This window comes from Platichthys flesus, chromosome 2 (genome assembly GCF_949316205.1).
Source record: "Platichthys flesus chromosome 2, fPlaFle2.1, whole genome shotgun sequence".
Lineage (NCBI taxonomy): Eukaryota > Metazoa > Chordata > Actinopteri > Pleuronectiformes > Pleuronectidae > Platichthys > Platichthys flesus.
In genome coordinates this window covers 19,894,824-19,911,964 of record NC_084946.1, presented here as the reverse complement: position 1 = coordinate 19,911,964, position 17,141 = coordinate 19,894,824, and the positions used below count along the sequence as shown (strand labels likewise).

The following is a 17,141-nucleotide window of genomic DNA, read 5'->3' as shown; positions in this document are numbered from 1 at the left end:
GTGGTGTGCAGTTTATTTTTCCAGAGAAGCAGCACAAGGATGTTTTAGTTATAATTATTTAATTTGCATATAGTCTTGAAATCTTGTCTCACATCATATTTTATCAATCACTTAACAAGAGAATATGGAATTAATATTTGTATGAAAAGAAATGTCCAAAAGCAATTCAACCAATACGTATTTAAACATGGTTACATATTGTAAGGTGTTGCTGAGAAAACTATTGCATTAGTTGGAGAATGAACTATATTCAATCACAATTGGCTATATCTGTTCATATTAGGGATGCACCGAATAGAGAATTTGTGGCCGAAGCCGAAGCCGAATAATAATCAAACGCTTGGCCGAATACTGAAAGGCAGTAGTGCCAAAGGTCTTTGCAGACGACCCCCCTCTAGATATTTCGGCTAAACACTGCTTGCAAACTGCAATTCTTGTGTCGCTCTCCGACACTTTAAAACATGACCACACCGCGGACATCTTTGTTTACGTTTATCGCGTCACTAGACGCTGTTTGCTTGCGTCATTAAAACACGCCGCTAATATTCAGCTTTGTTTTTCACTCATTTTACCGGATACCGAATGTGGCCGAATGTGGCCTTTTTTGCAATATTCGGCCGAATATATTCGGTGGCTGAATATTTGGTGCATCCCTAGTTCATATGCATGTTCCAGTCTTTTTATAAACTATCTGGGATTGTTCGGCTTACAGGCATGCAAGACTGATTAATCCTCTGCTGCATGTTAATCCTCACACCTCACCTCAACCAGGCATTAATTTCCCCTGGAAATGGGGAAATAAAAACTGAATATATGGCTGTTTAGGGGGAGTGCATGTGTTGAGAAAGAGAGAGGGAGAGGGGAGATAAATGAAGAGGGAAAAAGCTTTGTTAGATTAATTGCATTGGACACCTTACCTTTCTCATCTGCAGCTCACTGAGTCGCCTGCCAGCTCAATAGGTGAGGCAGACAGTTTTTTTAGATTATCAGTACAACAATGTGCAGTTTTGCTACCTGGGGTCAGCTAATCAGGGATTTTGACCACCAGCCAGGTGAATTTGCAAGAATCGAGGAACTTCAATTAACGTCCATGTCATGCCCACAATAACAGCTCTGTTTTTGCAATGACAAGCGATCAATCAAAAACTAGGAAAAGTAAGGTTTTTTTGTTAACCTTATTTGTATTCACACTCTTTAAAATGTTGTAAGTAGAGTGCCGGCTAATCCATTACGGCTTCTATGTCCATCCCTCCCTTTATAGAAAGTCAATTTCCAACATTGGGCCACATCCACTCACACGATTACTCTTCACCGGCCCCTCAAAAACCTGTTACAACCTCTGTTTGCATGTTGTGTTAAGATTGAACCGTGTTATCAGTTATACAAGATTTTCAAAATAAATAAAGCAAAATAAATGTTGTCTTGGTAAATATATTGTCCCTTAATTGTGTCCTTAGGAGAGAATGATGTCGCACTCTATTTGTGTGTTGAAATATGAACCTTTCAGTCCTTTTTCATTGATTAATGGTTTGTGCATCTATGTTAATGAATGTGTGTCCATCATTGCCCGGTGGAGTGTGGTATTCACCATAACTATGAGGTTGCTCCAGTCCTCCATAGGGTTTTTTGATAGCAGAGTCCAGTCCGATGCTTTCAACGTTCATGTGAAAGGCATTGTCCAGAATTTCTTGAATCACACTCTTCAGCTAAAAAGGCGTCAGATAGAGAAACAGATAAAACCAGACTCAATATTGGTCCCCATTGTCTGGGATTGAACACCCTACAAGCTGGTAAAAGGCTCCAATATGACTTTAACTGTCTTTTCCTCTGTTTAAAATCTGTAAGTAATGGGTTCTTATGATTATGACTGTTTATTACTGACTGGCTAGAGTAGGCATGGTATCATAGTTAACATGCTGTAACCGATGCTGTGAACTTTCTATTACTATTCAACTTACTGCCAGGATTACGATGAAGTATACCACAGCCTTGCTAACGTTGCCTAATGCTTGTGGCTGGAGTGTTTTTTTTTGTTGGCTCTTGTGTAAGAAGAGTACCTTTATTCAGTAGGGCTTCTCGTTGTGTGTTTAATGCCAGCTTTGACTGGAATCTGAAACACCTTGCACCCTTAGTTTCTAAAGGGATGGAGGGGGTATGAAGCATTAATTTGGTACGAGATACTGAAACTCTACTGTGACATCTAGTGGCAGTAATTACTCTTCATATAATCTCTAATATTTTAGCAACTGCAACAACTGCTGAGCCGCAATCCTTCTTGCACAGTTTCTTCATTTCTCAATTAGAACAATGTACCCTGGCTGAATCCATTGATTCAGTATTAGGACATTATTGTGTTAATATTCCTACTTTAGGCTTGTGGTGGTTGAGGTTTAGCTGTCAGTGATAGTCAGAACTGTATCCTGGTTGGTTTATTAAAGACCAATGAATGATAATTATCTTATTTAGATTTAATTAACTTATTGTTTCTCAATATTATGGTAAAGCTGTGAAATGCTGTATTTGTACCTACTTAATACGTATTCAAAATGGTTGTTAATGATTTCACATTTTATGATTTTCTATTTATGGGTATTAACCGCACAGCATCAATGCTTAGTGGAATGCAGTTGAGATAAAATCTGAAATTACACAAAAGCATAATAATAATATAATAGCTAAAATTATCAGTATATATATCATTATATAGGAAAGTATGCTTCGATTTTAGAAAGTCAATGACTGAAATGTTTTTGATGGTAATTTCTGGATGGTGTCACAGGAAATAGCAAACACAAACATGAGGGGAAAGAAAGGGAGGATGTGACAACAGTCCTATGGGACTCAAACCAGGGATTTTGTGCTTACTCAATTTGCAGACTGCCCACAGGAACAGACCATTTCTAACTTTATCATACTGACAAAACTCATCTATTTGACACCAAGGATACAGGCTTTATGTACTGCCCACACAATCTGTCATTGTTTAATGCCCCGCTCTCCTCTCCCTACCCTTCACTCCCAGTTTGGTATGCAGGAAGCTTTAAGAAGATAATTTCCGTCCACCCTAACTGTCGGACAATGTCTCCCTGTCTGCTGGCTCTGTGTGCTGGTTTGTGTACGTGGATGTTGGTGTCTTAGTTTTCTGTGAATCCCTCTGTGTTTGTGTGTTTCCATTATTCTTATAGCTTATGACTGTCCTTGGGGAAATAGATGAAGCCCTCCATCACTCTCAGAACAAGGACTGAGGAGAGAGAAAAGGGGCACAGCGGTGTAGAGAGAGAGAGAGAGAGAGAGAGAGAGAGAGAGAGGTATAAGTGTGGAAAACAGGATGGGATGATGAGGCTCTCGTAGTGTACTGCCTGCTGTGCTGCTTGTGATTGTATGAGTCACAGTGTGACTGCCCACATATTGAATATACAGATTTTGTTGCTTTTTCTCTTTTTTTAAAAAAAAAAAATGGTGAAGACACAAGTCTGAATCCCTGGATGGGATTGACCAAGTACTGGAGTAAAGATGGAATGATTATTCAGTTTTATTAGTGAACAGAAATTGAATCGACAGCTGTAGAGATAATTGATGAAATAGCAAATCTGGTCTCTGTTTCCTCAAACATGAGCTTTTGTTGTTCTTATTTGATAGTTATCTGAATAGATTTGGCTCTGGACCATTATTCAAAAACAACCAAGCATTTTGAAGGGATCAACTCAGGCTCTGGTATATTGTGACATTTTTCAATATTTTCTCAAATTTAATTGCTGAATTAAAAAAATAAAAGATTAATTGAGAGAACAACTGCTGGAATCTTTAACGAAATATTCACAGAGTTGCTACCCCAATCTGGAAATGGATTGTTGTTTCTTCAAGAGCATATGTGTTTATTTTTTTAATAATTCATCTTTTCCTATGCAGGATAAAGCTCAACCGAAGGAACAGTTGAGAGCACAAATAAATTGTGGAGCACAAATCTGACTCTGCAGTCATTATGCAGATTTAACAATGGCTGTTAAAGAATTTGTTGGATTAGTAATTTACATAGTGGAGATGCAATAAATCACATACCGAGTGCATGCATTGCATTCTGTTCTTAAGATAGTGGGGGTTCTTGTTGAGGAAAATAATAATGAGCAGCTTTATGTTTTGAGGGGGCATGCTCAATGATAACCAGATTTTATATTATGTTATTCCGTACATATGATTTGTTTTTATTGGTATACTATCATTCATATGAATCATCTGTGTTTAAATAAGGAATTTATAACAGCTGCCCAACTATTTTCTACAAACAAATAACCGTTCTTGAGAATATTGGAGGTGTCCACTCCTATTGTAACAAACACGGAAATGCACTCTTTGGTACCCCCACCCCCTTTTCCCTCCTGTATATTTGGACTGGCCGTCAGGTTCACGGGACAAACCCCAATGGGTTGACAATCAAAACGTCACCAAAGTTTAGTGTCTCTATGCACCTGTCATTTGTATTGCATATTTGCGTAGGACTGGGCTCAGTGTTAACTGTCAATTAGCTTGAGTAAATCTAAACTCAGCACACTGGAAGTTGTTGACTGAATGAATGCATGAGTGACTGAACAACCTGCTGGTTGACTAACCAACCATAGAACATGTAGTGGTGGCAGGGGTGGAGGACGAGCCAAAAGAGGTAGAGGGATGCAAGGGAGATAGAGAGCATCTGGAGCAGAAGCATCGATAGGTGAGGTTAAGGAAATAGTGGAGCTACTTGTTCATTATGGCTGGGGCTGGTTAGCATAATAACTGCAGCATTTGGGCTATGTCATCTGATCATGCTGGTGAGGTTTCCGAAACTCCTTTAGGCATTTTCTGAGAGGTTTCAGGATGTGAAAAGTAAACAAAAGAAACAACCTTGTTTAGCAGTTAAAGGTGGAACCAGTTGACTTGCCTGACAGCATATGACACGAAACTGTTGAATTGTGACAAGCTCAATACTTGGTAAAGAAACATTTTTCTGCTTGAGAAGACACTGCATTTTACATCTCTGTTTGGGACAACGTACAGCTTGGAGCGCTTCTTTTCAAAACGGACTCTTGCAAAGACTCTGTTCTACTCAAGACAGACTGACCCAAACCTGGAGAACCAGCTGTCAATGGCATTATATCTCTATCTGACATCAAACCCCTCAGGGAAGGGATGCAGTTCCAGACATTGTGTTAGAGAGGTTAGTGTGGTCATCTTTTCTGCCCTTGAAATATGGTATAAACATTTTATTTGACCTGGAAAGGAAAAAGGTGCCCCACCTCTGACACAGATTTCTAAGAATTCTGTTTTTTGAATATTTTTATTATGTTGGTACAAGTCTTTCACTCTAACTGCCTGAAACTATTGCAAAAAGGCAGTGCAGACATGCAGTGTGAGAATTCTATTAGACTACAGAGAGTGTGTGTGTGTGTGTGTGTGTGTGTGTGTGTGTGTATGTGATGGTGACCTCTCATAGAGAAAGGTTAGAGACCTTTGGGAGTCATCTCATTAACTGCATGCTGGTGTGCATGCAAAACACAGACACAGCACATGGTCTTATTTTACAATGGCACTCAGGAGATAGTCTAAGGCTTCCGCAATTAATAAGGCTAATGGTTATTGGCCGGTGGCTAGGAACAAGGATATGAGATGTCTGATTGACCTGGGGTAAACATGTCACTTTATGGGTTAACAGATCCCTTCTGGATGGAAATGGAGCTTTTATGGGAGGGAGGGAAAAGGCTTTTTATAGAGAGAGGGTCAAAGAGAATGGGGAGAATTATACTAATGTATTTAATAGGCTTCTTTAGTGACTGTCATTTAATTAAGATGAATGGCATGAATTTCTCGAAAGGTGTGTGTGTGTCAACTTAGGTGTGAAGGAAAACCTGCAGCATGTATTTAAAACTAATCAATCTTGCAGGATTTGAATGAGGAAAAAGACGCTGTAGTTTACAATAAAAAACATAGCTGTGGCTATATGTTCAGTGGTAACACTGAAGGCATTATGTCTCTGAAGGTCTCAGTTGAAAACTTTGCCTCTTATTTAAACTTTTGATCGGACAGTTTAAATTGTGAAGTCAAAGAGGAAATCCAAATGATGAGCGGTATCTCTTGATGTGTTTTGATTCAAATACGTGGAGCAAGACAGCCGGAGTTTGCATAGGTGGTCTTGACAGCGAGGATCTGTGTTCCATCTGTGGCTGCCTGAGATGCTATTGTCCTCTCATGCTCTTCCTCCCAGGTTTTGGTGCACTGCAGCCCTGAATTCTCTCAAACGTGCTGCATTGATATTCAGGGCCTGTTTCTGATCCCCATCACCGCTCCCTCTCACTCTCTCTACCTCTCTCCCTCTCTCCTTCAGAAAACTAAACTAATGTACTCAAACTTTGTACAGAGTTATACAATCAATACAGACCTGAAATTAGGTGTATTTCAGGCCTCCAAGACCTCTTTTTATTCTATTCTATTGTACCTGCCGTCACCTGCCGTGCTGAAGCTCATGTGGCAGCTGGTCTCTGGTCATGTTGGCATCAAGCTGTTGCTTTGATGAATAATCAGCTTTTTGTTCAGCCTCCATGAATTGCTTTTAATTAGAATTTGAATCAGATTATTTCAGGGATGCGAGGGATCACTTCACCTGAACACAATATACTGTCCATAATACAAAATGTATATAGTATGTAACCCCTTGAGAACGTAGGGAATGGTGGCTTAATCTGATCTCCTTAAAAGTATAGCTCCAAGGAGATGGAGAAATGGAAAAAACAGGAGCAACACTAAAAAACAAGATGATGACATCAAAATTTAGAATGCTTAGCCCAGTACTGTTCTTTACTGAAATTAACCAGGACAGAACCCTTCAAACCGCCACACAATAGCCCATTTTCTGTTACCTAATGCCTCATTTTCTGGCTCAAAACTTGGCAGATAACTGAAGACACACTTCTCAAGTGCAAACGGGTGTGTAGCACCTGTGTTACTGTAGCGCATGCCGCAAAAAGCTGAGACCTCTACTGTAAGTATGTCAGTACATGCTGTGTATTTTATGTCCCGAGCTCAGCTCTGTTTGATGCTTACTCATCCTATAGTGGGAATAACCCTTAAGTGTGGGAATGCTGCTGGTGATGCTGGTGCCGACTGTGTTGCCCAGTGAGACAAAGACGCAGGAAAACACTGACAAAACACAAGAGTAAAAACACACACATACGAATAAAAAAGACAGAAAGTGAGAGAGGAAACAGTTAGACACTGTAAGGTTCTCGCTCTTCTTTTTTTCCCTCTCCCTCTCCCTGCAAGCTGTGACAAGATGAGATCTGGGATAGTAACGTGACGGCAACATGACACAAAGCTGTTATCCTTTCCTGTCGTGCCCGGCTTGCTTGATAGCCAGATGACTGTCAGAGGCAGAACAGGTGTGTCTGTGTGTGATAGTGGCGTATGAGCCGGACACGCAGACAAATTTGCACACGTATAGGCAGGTACAAGTAGGCTTCATGTTCTGCAGCCACCATGTCCACAGGGGTGAGCTGCATGCAAGTTTGTGCGTGTTGTGCCAGAATCCCGATCTGCAGAACACAGGAATGAGCCCCGACAATGACGCATGTCCTTGAAAGTTACCCTCCCCTCTTTTTCTTCCATCTCCTCCCACTCAGTTTTTTTCACTCATGCACTCCCTCCTTCCTTACCTCTACATCCTTCAGTCCAGTTCTCGCCATTTACTCTCATTTCTATAAGCTTTCTGTTTCCTCTGTCTAACCTTGCCCCCCATTTTTTGTCAATCTTTCTTCCCTCTCCTGTCATTTCTGGAATGAGGTTGTGATTGTGTCTACAGTGGACCCTCTGCTGTCCTCTGGGAGCAAAATGTCAAAGACAGTGAGACGAGGGAGCAAGGGAGAAAGAGAAACGTAGTGAAGGATTGACTGTCACATCTGTTCCCTTCTTCTTCCAACCTTCTTTTCTTCTCTATTCTCATCAATTTATATTTTCAGTTATCTGTCTTGATCTATCTAATCAGTCAGGGAAAAGTCTTGTCAAGTGAAGAAAAGCCTCTCTGCTATGCAGCACTGAACATACACACACACCGACACGGAACACAACCACACATACAGTTTTGCGTGCGCGCGTACACACACACGCCCACCCCTGCTGCCTGCTGACATGGTACAGGCTGTGCATTGAGACAACCCCAGCTGAGGCAGGAGCAGTGAGAGTGCAGCTTAGCGAGTCTCCACACACACGCACACCTACACTCACTCACATACACATCCACACACATTCACACATACACACACATACTGAAAGCCACTGTGGTGGTTAGTCCGCTGCTGCATGTGCCGTTGCAATACAATTTTTAGGTGGGAGGATTTTTATGCCACGATGATGGTGGTGATAACCTTGCTACAATGTAAGTATACGTTATCCTTATCTAAATCGTAAATGGAAGAACAGCTTATCTGCATTATGCTGGTTTCATTACTGGCTTTTTATTCTGTTGGTATAAATCATCTGCATGTAAGGAGGCTGCAGTGTGTGAATATTAATCTGTACATGTTGTCCCTTGTGAGGTTTGTGGGTACGCAGAATGTCAAGTATATTGTAGCCTCGTATCTGCAGGCGAGGGGTTTGGAGACGATGCTCTGCAATAGAGGGAGAGAGGGACATTTGAAGACGAAGGATAGTCCGTGGTAACAATTTTTGCCTGCAGAATGGAGTCATGCTTGAACGATGTAGTTGATCTTTACATGCTAAAAAATGTGTATATATTAAATCCTCTTGACTTTTAATTTTCTGTAGATGAAAATTTACAAATTTCTCACCTGTTCATCTGCTGGCAGATTGAAGTCCCTCCTCTCTGTGACTCTTATTGACTGGTGCTGACACAGCCGCAGGTCTGCTGCTGTAACTGATCATGTGTGTCTGCAGGCTAGCTGTCCTCACTGCATTAGCTAACTGACTGGTTTGGCGTGGTGACAATATTAATAAGGAGCATTATCACCTCTCCTCCATGACCCGTTGGCTCTCTGCTTTCTCTGACTGTCTGGCTCAGTGGCTGACTCCCGTCACAGGTTGATGATTTAGTAATGCCACTAGGTGGTTAGTTCTTTTCTTGCTCGTCCTTTCAAACTGACTGATCATTGCTCTAATTAACTGACACTATCGCTGCCTTCTTAACTGGTCAGTTCATTCGGCAGCCAGTTAGTCAATGTGCGCACAAAAAAAAAAACATTCCAAGAAATGTCATCAATCACTCAACCAGTCTCGCCACCAACTTAGTCAACCAGCGGGTTGTTCAGTCACTCATGCATTAATTCAGTCAGCAAGTTAGTTTTTCAGTCATTCATTCAGTCAGTCAGCCACACTGTAACAGAGGCTGTCATAGGAAATTGATTGTGCCTCACTTGGGACGACTGTGTGACCTCAAACATCAGCTCTACTGCACCAAGATGGCCAGACAGCTCAGAATCAGAGTGGCAGTCCTCTTTCACCCCCCTCTCTCTCTCTTTCATTGTACCCTCACTCTTTTTCTTTATTTAATCCCTGTATCACTCTCGTAGGAGTGTAGTAACACAGTAAACATGCAGCAACAGATTCCACCTCTGTCTAAAACTTCAGACCTAAATAGGAACATTTAAACCATGTGAAGTTTCCATTTCCACATCATTTCTGGAGAAAATTCATATAAGTACTGTATCACTAACTTCCCCAGGTCTTTCCTTTAGTAGTATGGTAACATGAGAATGTACTTGCATACATATACAAAAATATGCCTGTTAATGATATTGTGTCATGATATATATATAAGAGGAACAACAGACGTGTGCTTGAAAAAAAAAGAAAGTAAATCCTTGCCCCGCGCTGCTCTGTCATATCTCAATCTGTTCGCGTCGCAGTGCAATAAAGTTTGCTGTGTCATCATCACCTCTGTGTAGCACATCGACAAGTACAGTGCTGAAGAGAACTGTCATTTTTCAGCAAGAAAGGGACTCGTGCTGTTAAGTGTTCATTTATTACTTCTTGTCTCGTCTGTAATAACAAATGACAGAAGATAAAAGATGGTGTTTGGTCATTTTTATAAATAGTTTGTTTTGTGTTTGTGAGCCTTTCTACCAGAATAGGAGATGCAAGAGGGGTGAGAGGAGAGGAGAGAGAGGGCTGTCATACAGTTGGAGGACAGTTTTATTTTTATTCTCACTCATAATTCATTTAAAGATGATCAATTATTCAGATTTCACGAGGGAAACAGGATGATTCTTTATGATTTTTACTACTGATGACCATCCTGCAAGATGAAAATAATAAAATGCATAAGAAGAAGCAGGATGTAAGTACTTGCATGCAGTCTCTTGACACTGACACCCACTGGTGCTCAGTGTAATGTCATATTTAGTGTCTGTGTTTTTTCAATTAGTCTAAGCCATGTTCAAATCACTCATTGTAAGAATTGACAGTGCAGACTGTTGGTCTTCATTTATTAGTCTGTTCCGCACTGGGAAATGGTAATCAATAGCTTTTTTCTGATACTTGTCCTGTTGACTGTTATTAGATCTTTTGTTTGCTGCTCAAATAAGGATTTTTTTCTTAAATGTTCTGGTCAGTGAGGACTTGTTGTTGCACTTTGAGGTCTGTTCAGTGTTGCAGTCAAATAAGCTTATTTAGAAGATTTGCCTCTTTCATATTCACATCATTCTGATGGAAAATCCTGGGGGATTAACGTTATTGAGCACTTTGTAAAGCTGGGGAAAGCTTTTTGGAACAAAATGTGATTGTTGGCGGGTGGTTGGCAAATTTTATATTCTCAAATATACATTTATTGTAATATTTCTGTAGTATAGCAAGTGAGGTCATGTTTTTGAAGATCAAATGTTCCCCTCCTCTTCATTAATCCACATTTAAGGTCTTAGACCACCTTTTTACTTTTGTGTTTGTCATATGCAAACATTTAAACTCACATCAAAATACTTTTTTAATCAGTTTAAAGGGGTGTTTGGAATTATTGTTAATGTTGCAATGTTGTGGGTTGTGGTAATATGCTATTCTACTTTTAGTATGTTTCTCTCTCTTCACTTCAATGCAAAAAAGCAAGCCAATACCAATACCATAATTTACCATATTAAAGTGGTAAAAAAGTGGCTAAAAGAGCTTGTCTCATGTCATCAACAGCTCCAATTTTGACACATTTGACACTGTATATTTAGAATATACACGGTACACTGTGCCCCTCTCAGGTATCAAAATGTAAAGTAATTAAGTTGCAGTCTTGAAAAACACATTTCTTACCATTGTTTGTACTTAACAGGTATTTCATTGAACATATATTTTGGGAAAGTTTTTAAATTACATGTAACAATGACAAATCAATATCAGTTTTAGGAAGTGAAACCCAATTCAGATTAAATTACCCTATTCGTCGGAGACCTGATTCACAATGTCCTGTATTTACGTTATGTTCAAGGAGGTTAAAGTCACCGGACTTCTGTTGCTCCTCATCTTTGGGAAAAATGTCTTTATCCTCCTCTCCATTCCTCTCCTTTTGTTTTAGCCCCCTTCTAGCACACTTAGCCTGCATGTGTTGAATTTAATTAGACCAATAACTCCCCCATGATTTCCACAGGCTCATCTGGAGCAATGAGAGGGCCATTGCAGCAGCAAGTTCAATGTTTGTATTTGCCAATCCAAAGGAAAATTCACACTGCATGTAGTAGTGAAACTAATCATCATGAAGAAAAAAAATTACGTAAATGTGTTTGTTGCACTGAAATTGTTACTGGTGAATCTTTTGTAAGCCTTCTCTTTTGTTCTATTAACAGTTAGATAGACATGCTCTACTGCATGCATTTCAATTCCTCCTTATCTCCCTATAGAGAGCTGAAATCAAGCCAGAATAACATCCCTGCGTCTATTTCTAGTCTATCTTTCTAGGCCTTATGCCTGTTGTCCTATTTTTCAGTGAAACCTGGAACACCAGTTCTTTTCTTCCTGTGGCTAAACCAACGCTCGTTCTCCAGAAACAATGGCACACGCACATCGCCAGGGCCAGATGTTTTGCCAGCTATTGTTGTATATTGTAGTCCAACTTGCTCAGTGGCACCATTAGACGGATTTGTCACAGATACCCAACATAAGATCCTCACAGGCTCCAAATGTACCCCCCTGATGAAGAGTCTGGCATTAACATATAAATAATTTACCACTGGTGGTAAAAGAGACAAACATGCAGATGGGAGGTAAACAGACAAAGGAAAGGTTCAAAGACCAAACAGGCAGACACGCTGAGGGGTACACATTCAGAAAGTCCTTGTTATTAAGGACACTGATGACCCTTAAGTGAACTGCAGTCAGCATTCTGTTGGTCATGCTAACATGCATTCCTGCACTCTGTAGCATATATGGTTTTGAACTAATCCATTAAGTTAGGGTTTTTGCATGATACTTTGCATACATAAGCTAGTTCGTAGTTAGCAAGCATTAACAAATTTAAAACTTTAATCAATTTGCTAAAATACCTTGCTAATATTGCAGCATAATAGACATTTTGTGTGTAAGATTTGGGGTCAAAGAGACTAATTGGCAGAATATTAAATAAATATGTACAAATGTTGTACAAATTATTGTTTTCTTCCACAAGAATGCGCCCTTTTCTCTTTAAATACTTTATAAGTACATCGGGAGAGGGTCCTCCTACGGCGGCTGCCAGATTTTACAGTAGCCCAGGGATGATGAATGATCCCCTTGTGAACTTGCATATTCTTCCCATATCAAACCCGTCTTCAAGTCTTACACAATGTCTGGCTGCTTAACAGATTAGTCCGACACTTTTATTTGGGTGGTCTGTCGCTCAGTGCTCTGGAACGGTGAAACTAAAACTAAAAAAATACTCAAAGTTTTAAGTTAAAAATAGACGCACTATTCAATAGACACTATTCTATTCCATTATTTTATATCCTTTGAATTGACAAAGCAGTCAGGTGCCATGCTTTTCACCTCAGATGATGTCTCTCTATGCTAACCCAGCAGCTGCACAGGAAGGTCTCCTGTGAGCAGCTGTATCATGCTTTTTGATTCCCGGATGTTTTGTGGGTACAGATTAATTGGCCCATTGAAAAGCAGCATTAAAGCGACTACACTCAAATCCAGGAACAGATGAGGGATCTGAGATCAGGATCTCGACACATGCCACAAATGGATTTCTAAGTTTTTAGCAGCTGGGTTTTGTTGACAGATAATTGCTCCTACTAATTGGTATTAGGTCAAACCAGCGTGAGCAATCCTGTTATAACTATTTGTTCGTGCATAAATGCTCACAACACGACAAATATCATAATGATGATAATTGAATCTCAGGCTCTTGATATCAGGGGTCATTTCTGAAACTGGAGTGAAAATAAACATGCATCTATGTTCAGTGCTCTCATATGATTGAATTTTTTTTTGTATCTGACATGAACAGAGAACAGGGCATTTAAAGTACGTCCCTCTCTTTTCACCAGTGTGTAACTGTCCAACAAACCAAATTTGGCAGAAATTACAAGACCAAAATAAATGTTTTTCTAAACACATGTAAACACAAAGATTAGTCCAAGCCTTATTGGAATTAGTGATAAAAAACTAGAATCTGCCTGCGCACAAAAAAAGTCCCGAAACTTAACTTACAACTTTAAATTCACAGCCTCTGCTTCATTAAAAACAACCTTTAAGCATTCACCTTTGGAAGTGATAATGCAGGATCTTTCTTGATTAGAAACCTTCTCGAGCAAGTGTCAGACTCGGTACCATTACTCTTGTGTATTACATGTGGACATGCACCATGGGTCATACTGTGTGAGGATAGTAAATTCACCAGAAGCCAATTTGTCATCCACATGTTTGATGGTTTATACTCTTAAGGTATTGGATCTTTTGGTGAAACAGATTATGAACATCCTGCGTTCGAGTAGGTTTAGGTGGATGAGGTCATGATACCGAAGGCTTTGAAAGTTGTAACCGTCATTAAAGGGCACATGGGAAAAGGCTGATGCTACAACAGTTTTCCTGTTTGTGATTGTATTGTTTGTACAGTATCTTAACTGAGTTTACTTATTTTTCTTAGAAAGGTTGTTTCATATTATAATGGCATACTGCAAGCATGTTATATTTTATCCTGTCATATAGAGACAGTGCTTTGAGCTTAACATCAATGTCAACATGCTATCCTGCTTAACAGCTAATATGTACCATGTTCAACATGTTAAGTTAGCTTGTTATTATACAAAGCTTTTCTATATAACGTCAATTGTATATGTACTTATGTGGATAGTGGTATATTAATAGTTTTGCAGTGAGATTTCCATGTCCAAACCCAAGTGTCTATGAAATCTGTTCAGTAGTTTTTGTGTATTTCTGCTGTATAACAAACAGACATACCAACGGATAGGTGCAAAAACATATCCTTTTTGGAAGAGGTAATTAAATACCCCTCCACCAGCAGGGTTTGAGATCAATATTTCACTAGAAAAGTGAAATATCTGCCGGGCATCATGGCAAACCATCAAATAGTCTTGACATGGCCTCTACTTGAAGGGGCTACAGGAAGGACTTTAGTTTGTGATGCTGATTACCCAGAACCATAGAAAATCACATGCAGTCATTGTTAATGATAAAAAACAATATACTTAAACTTCTTTCTGATTTATATGCAGTTAATCTCATGCTCCTGATTCTTAGTGTCATCCTATTCCCGTCTGCACCACTCTTTCCTTGCTTTAAAATATCGCTTATAATTTACCAGGGGTTCACTCCCCTAAGTTTCTGTCTAAGGTGATTGACAGCAAGGTGCCATGCAACGGAGGAATCGGACCGTTGAGTCTAATTGGATAATTCATCAGAAGAGAGCAGACATGCTCCTATTTTATAGGATGATCTCCTGCAGAGGCAATCCTGCCGCAGATGCACCAGAGTATCCTCTCTCCTACTATACTGCTATTTAGCATTAGATCATTATGTGCAGACAAAATTTTGTTTAGATGGTTTTTCAGTCATTATAACCATATATTTCCGCATGGATTGATTACTGTTGTTAATGGGCATCAACACCACTACTTCAGGCAGGATACAATCTGTACAAAATAGTAAATATTTACTCATTTAAATCATTGTGAATGTTGATGCAAATATGTTACACTGAAAGAAGAGAGGGAACTAGAACAAGCAGGCAGTTGAATATGAAATACAGACCAAGGCGAGAGGAAAGGGGGCATTTTACAACAGCCACAAATGGTGTGACTGCTGCAGAGCCAGGGAATGAAATAGAGGCTGGTGAAGTCAGGAAGGAAGCGACTGTGATTGAGGAACCTACAGTGGCACAACAATGTTGTTGAGGAGGAGGATGTTTTTAATAGATGTGAATGATGCGGCCTGGTGGAGATTCTTGTTTGGACCAAAGGCTTAAATCACTCAGTGTGCCACCCTCTGTCCTCTTACACAGTCATCTCACAGCTACAGCATATCATCACCACTTCTCACTTTCTCGCTTCTCACTCTCACTCTGCGGTCACACGCAGCAACCCCTGCAGCTACCGGGGTTGCCTGGTCAACTGTTTCTCTTCAAAAGCTCCTCACGATTTATGACTGGACATAGCAAACACACAGTATTTGTGTTTCTCTCTCCTCCTTTGTATTTTTCGTCTCTTTAGCCTGATATAAGTGCAGCTGCAGTCCTTTGCAAGCTCGTGGACTTGTTTCCAAATTTCCTTTTCTTCTTCAGACTCTGTCTACGCACTTAGTTAGCATGACAGCTGCTTTCAATCCAATTAGAGAGCACTAATGGTGCCAGAACGGCTCTCGGTTTGGTTGTTATATAAAAATTCACCAATGTCAGTTTACATGGATAATGCAGTGCAGTATTGAACTGCAACTTCTATCTAATATGTGCATGTACGTATTTAAGGGGATTCCCTGGTTATTGTGCACCATTTCTAGACAATTTTGCAAATATGTCACGGCACGCATTGGCAGTGTCATAAACAACCTATACAATATTACTATTTATTCTTTGAGAGCTTATTGTTTTTTTATTTGAACTCTCAAGCAGCACTGTTATAAGTACTTGCTTTGTCATGCTGTCATTAAATCATGCAGGATTCCTTTTGAAAGGGATAAAGCTACAACCAGTAAACTAACTTGCTGATTGGTTGTAGCTGGACAACATTTTTTGAGACTGGCAGTGAAGTGATGATGGGTTATTTTCTAAGCATCGACCTGCCCCAGTCATTGTTTCTGAGGCCGAAGTTTTCAAGCGGAGATGCATCACTGTTGTATCCCATTATAAAGTGTTGATCTTATCTGCTCCCCTCCATATGAAACCTGATCAGTGCTTTTGAACATGTTTTGAAGTAAAACTCTTCATGTCATGACACAAAGACCCACGAGACTGTCTTAACCTGACATCTGAAATTATGATGTGATCTTAATTAACGTGCAAGTGTGCAGCGCAGCATCCCCTGTCAATGAAACCTCCTGCACTACGTTTTGTCACAGGCAGGGGGGGTTGTATGCCAGCTTGTATGCTGCTGGTGTTGTTGATGGTGCAGTGGGCACAGCTCATACCTCTGCTCTGCCTCACTTTGCTCAAGGACATTTTGAAACAGATACGCAGAGAATGCCAATGGCTTTACTAAGGAGGGGGAAAAAACGACCCACCGCTCGTCAGATCATTGCACTTAATTATAATACATAATATTTTATTACACAAGATAGTTTTAATGTGTGAATTTGAACAAGTCTGGCTTAAGGATAAATTAAAGTGAGGCTAAGATCATAATATCACATTTAAGAGCTCTATAACCTACAGTGTTAGACGAGATCATCTCCAATTCTTAAAAGCCTCACATACCAATAGAAAATATTGATAAGCTAGGGAGGCATGTTTTGGTATCATATTTGAGTGTATAAACTTTTAATTTTATTGAATTATTGACTCAGGTTGCCAGTCTGCAAAGCACTTAAGAATATAAAGTGCCCTTGCAGCAACACTAATAGAAAAGGTACTGCAGTGATGCAAAGTATTATTGTAGAAACATTTTTTCCATTTTAATTACACCAACAAAAAAATTGACAGATATACAATACATAACTATTGTTCATTAAAAATGTCTATTTGATTTGAAGGTAAC

At 39.8% G+C, this 17,141-nt stretch overlaps 1 protein-coding gene across 6 annotated transcripts in view; it reads left to right on the top strand.

The window, feature by feature from the left end:
• The window catches only part of atp2b2 (ATPase plasma membrane Ca2+ transporting 2), a 112,351-nt gene that overhangs the window by 35,238 nt on the left and 59,972 nt on the right, over positions 1-17,141 (top strand). For 2 of the 6 annotated variants that reach the window (XM_062404967.1, XM_062404942.1), the window contains exon 1: positions 8,281-8,398. The exons of 1 other annotated variant lie outside the window; for it this stretch is intronic. The gene's annotated coding sequence lies outside the window, so the exon portion shown is untranslated. Of the gene's footprint in view, positions 1-8,276; positions 8,399-17,141 lie in introns of those variants that run through there. 3 more of the 6 variants (XM_062404958.1, XM_062404976.1, XM_062404984.1) reach the window with 3 other exon arrangements.